At 48.2% G+C, this 4,099-nt stretch overlaps 1 long non-coding RNA gene across 1 annotated transcript in view; it reads right to left on the reverse strand.

Annotated features, from left to right (window-relative positions):
* Positions 1–235: 235 nt before the first annotated feature.
* The window catches only part of LOC109297850, a 15,436-nt gene continuing 11,572 nt past the window's right edge, over positions 236–4,099 (reverse strand). Inside the window, exons 2-3 of the long non-coding RNA XR_002097442.1 lie at positions 2,531–2,533; positions 236–341 (exon numbers count right to left, since the gene is read on the reverse strand). This is a non-coding gene — a long non-coding RNA (uncharacterized LOC109297850). The remainder of the gene's footprint in view (positions 342–2,530; positions 2,534–4,099) is intronic.

Raw genomic sequence — 4,099 nt, forward strand, 5'->3', positions numbered from 1 at the left:
AATAGGTAACAGACAGGTTGGGGTGGGGGGAATGAATGGAGCTGGTAAATAGTGGAGAGATACTTGGGGAGTCAAATTTTAGGCAGGTTATAATGTGTCATAAATCCAATGTCTATATTTAGTCCATGATTGTTTTGTATCAAGGAGTTTGATGAAGTGAAGTTCATAGGCTTGCCTGCGAAAGGTGTTTTGTAAATTCCCTCTGAGGATTAGAACTGAGAGATTGGAGAGAGAATGGTTTTCTTGTGAGAAATGAGCCCCTACAGGTAATTGGGTATTTTTGTCTTTGATAGATTTCCGGTGTGTGTTCATGCTGGTGCAAAGTTGTTGTTTGGTCTACCCTATACAGATTTTTTTTGCTTCCACACAGATTTTTAAAGGTATCTAGATACCTAAAGATGCAGAGAGGCTCCCAGGGGAATCTTCCAAAGCATCTGGCTAGCTCCCACCTGTATCATTGTGCATCTAAGTGTGACGGGCTGGCTGGCAGTGACCTAGCCCAGGGGTTTTGAAAGGGCAAAAGATGATTGGAGGACTTGGGATTCCCTTTCCTCACCATTCTGGTAATGATTTGGCCCAGGGGTTTTGAAGGGGTAAAAGATGATTGGAGGACTTGGGATTCCCTTTCTGCACCAATCAGGCCCCAGAGACTCACCCCCCTGTGTCCTGATTGACCCCTTGGGTCACCTGGAGGGGGATAAAAGGGGCAGCATGGGCTGACTCAGGAGAGAGACCAGCGAGGGACAACAAGGAAGGGGCTTCACAGAGCTGGTAAGAGCTGAGCCAGCAGGGCAGCAGCAGTGCCCTGGAAGAGCCTGAAAGAGCAGGACCTGCAGGCAGCAGTGGGACCCTCAGCAGCGTGGCGTGTGGCTGGCAGGAGAGGCTCCCCACTGGGCTCCAGGATCCCCAAGGAGAGGCTGCTGCCAGCAGCAGAGGCTCCCCCCGCTCCAGCAAGGATCTGAGCAGCGACCTGAGGGGTTCGCAGCTCTGCTTCCAGCTCTTCCAATCAGAGGCCAGGTAGCTCGATGTGAGGCCAGGGCTCCGGGAAGGTTAAGACCCCTAGCAGGCTAGAGCAGTACCAGCAGGGGTGGCTGTGTAGCAGTGTTCCTGCCTACCATGTGGAAGATTTGGGTTCACGTCCCAGCAGAGGTGACTTGGGATGAGTGAAATAACAAAAAGCAAATCTTCTTGCAGTGGAAAGGGGCCATTGTGTTCCCCCCCTTTCTTGCTCTCCAGGTACCAAGGCCCTATATGTCCTTGTTATTTGACATTTTGCACCTTTTTATATTTCACCAACCTATATTGTTTTTTCTGCTGTTTGTGTTTTATATTTTGTTAACCCTGTTTTTGTCAATGATTGTAAGTGTCTAACCTTTGTTGAATCCTGCCCCCTTGGGGCATTGTAGTGTCCACTATACCCTCTGATTTATGCCTGTTATGTTCCCAGTATTAAAAGGTATATGGTTAAGTCCCCATTGGTGGTCTGGCTCTGCTCTATAGTGGAGGAGAGTCCCTATACCTCCCACAGCACTTGTGCACCTGCTCTGATCCCTTCAATTGGAGAGGAGGTACCTCTCGGAGTACCGCCCGGGTTACATAAGTATCCTTACAAACCTGTCCCTTGGAGCGGAATCCACAACATAGGCCAAGGCTGAGGCAATGTCTCTGTGGGATATTTTGTAAATGAAAGGTTACTGCTGCCATAATTTCAGCATGTGTTCTGTGTTAAATAGTATTATGGCTACTGAATATCCATTGGCTATTGCAAATATTATGTGCTGTATACAAAAGTAATTTATAATCACATTGTGTCAAATGCATTCATTATTGTAAACAGATGGGTGCAATGCCAGATCTGTTGCTTACATAGTACATTGATTTGCATGCAAGAAGGTAATTATATAGTTCTGGACCTAGGCAGAAGTCAGCACATCTACATGTAAATATTAAACTGCAGCACCAGCTCAACATGCTGCACAAGGGCTGGCTGGGGCACAAAAGTGTTTCAGTGTGGTGCTAGCCAGCAGGCAGCCCCTGCACTGAAGCAACCCCATGCCCCAGCCAGCCGAGTCACTGTCTAAGGGTATGTTGGTCCTGCCCAACTGGCTGGGCCTCTACGCCCAAGATTTCACAAAAACAGCCTGCTGCACTGCATGACAGGTGCATGGACTTAGTCCAGTGTCATCACATCACAGTAGCAGTTCCAGTTCAAGGATTACTGGATTACTTAATTAGGAACGTTACAGGTTGTTTTTGACTGTGTGTACATTTTCTCATGGCATTGTATAGTGTGCATCTTCACCTCCTGGGTTTTTAGATGTTGAGGAATTATGTATTTATAGCTGGAGCTCCATGCCATTCTTTGCTCCCTGCCCAAAATAAGACACTATACAAATAAACAAGCTGTATTCCAAACAGACATTTTCAGTTTGTTGATGACTGGGATGGCTGTAAGATGTAAGCAATTAAAATATGAAGATCAGCGGCATTATAAAAGCTAGATCCATATGCACCACTAAAATATTTTCACTTACTGGACCAAATCCAGAATAGCTAGGATGGAATAATCTAAAACTTCAGACCCCTCTAAGTGTATATTACACCTTAAGCTCCCAAGGACCCAGCAAACCAAATTTGGAAGTGATGAACAAGAAGTTGTAAGGCACATCAGCAGTACTGCATGAATCGAAGTTAGATTAGTGCACATTCTGTTGGCGGCAGGAATTAGGTACGAGTTATAGGTGTCCTTGAAATGCCTCTGTACAGGGTTCCCTTGCCAACCACAGTTTTGAGTATCCCCGCTTCGGAGAGGGTGGGGTACAGTCGGAAAATGCCCCCTAAGGCCCTCCTGGGCCTGCTCGTGCCTTTCACCTACCCCGTCCCCCCACAGCTTTGCTGGTACCCCTCACCCCCAACCCACAACCCCTTCTCCCCCCGCCCGGCTGGTTTTGCCAACGATGGTTTTGCCAACCACAGGAACTTTCAGGAACTTTACCCCCGTGGTTGGTGAGGGAAGCCTGTAATGTCAAAACACCATATTGGACTCCTTTAACTTGGTCCACTGTTTCATTTATGTTTGATAAATGCCCAACATATATGTAAGAAATGAAACATTACCATCCAGTGAATTCTTAAATGCTAAATGTTAATGTGAACTCTTGGAGTAAGATGCTGCCTCACATAACAGTATTTAAACCATAGTCACCAGATTTCTAATAAAACCGTCCTTCATTTGATAAATCTTAGTTTTGCAAGTCTGATAAAGTGACGTCTTTTCCCTGTAGCTATATGTTATTTGTTGACCATTGTTATTTAGGCAGGCAAGGGTGTGACAGGTGCATCTCTTCGGGTTCTGTCCACTAGTGGCCCCACCCACCTGTTATGGGCCAACCGCCAGCCTTCTCGCTTGCCATGCCTTGTTGTTGCTTGCTTAATTAAAGGATGTTAATTAAGCAGGAAGCTGCCCATTTTCTGCCCCGATGCCAGAGGGTGCTATCTGTGGCTCCTTTCCTCCCCTTACACCGCAGCCCAAACCTCGCTGATGTACTGGATGTTGTTCGGTCAGTCTCGCTTTCTGTAGCCTTGTCTCACCACTGTGTCCCCTCTAGGGCTCGTCAATCGTCATCCCCTCTGCTCTGGGGCTTCTCTCAGACTCGGGCTCAGGTGGCTGTAGCCGTGCCTGGCCCCTTCTTTGGTGCCGAGGTCAGTGCACCCCAAAAAGCTGCGCCCTCTCTGGCGCCAGGGTCAGTGCACCCCAAAAAGCTGCGCCCTCTCTGGTGCTGGGATCCCCACGCTACCATGGAGCCCCTCTGAGGCCTCTTCCAACCCCTAATAGCCTCACCCGGTCCTCTGGTGTAAACAGCAAACACAAAAACACAAGCCCCTGAGCTATAACATAAAATCTATGCCGTCCAGTGAAACAACATTCAATCCCTACCGGGGAATTCTCCACCCCATAACAGCAATCAGGAGCTGCTTGTGCAGTCAGGCTTCTCCTCGCTGTTTGTCTGGCAGAGCTCCTTCTCCCTTGACTGCCGGCAGGGAACTCCCTGCCTGGCCTTGCCCAGGGTTATATGGGAGCCAGGCCCTGCCCCTTCTG

The sequence above is a fragment of the Gavialis gangeticus genome, unplaced genomic scaffold, assembly GCF_001723915.1.
Source record: "Gavialis gangeticus isolate Ggan-Ray unplaced genomic scaffold, GavGan_comp1, whole genome shotgun sequence".
In the NCBI taxonomy this organism is placed as follows: domain Eukaryota; kingdom Metazoa; phylum Chordata; order Crocodylia; family Gavialidae; genus Gavialis; species Gavialis gangeticus.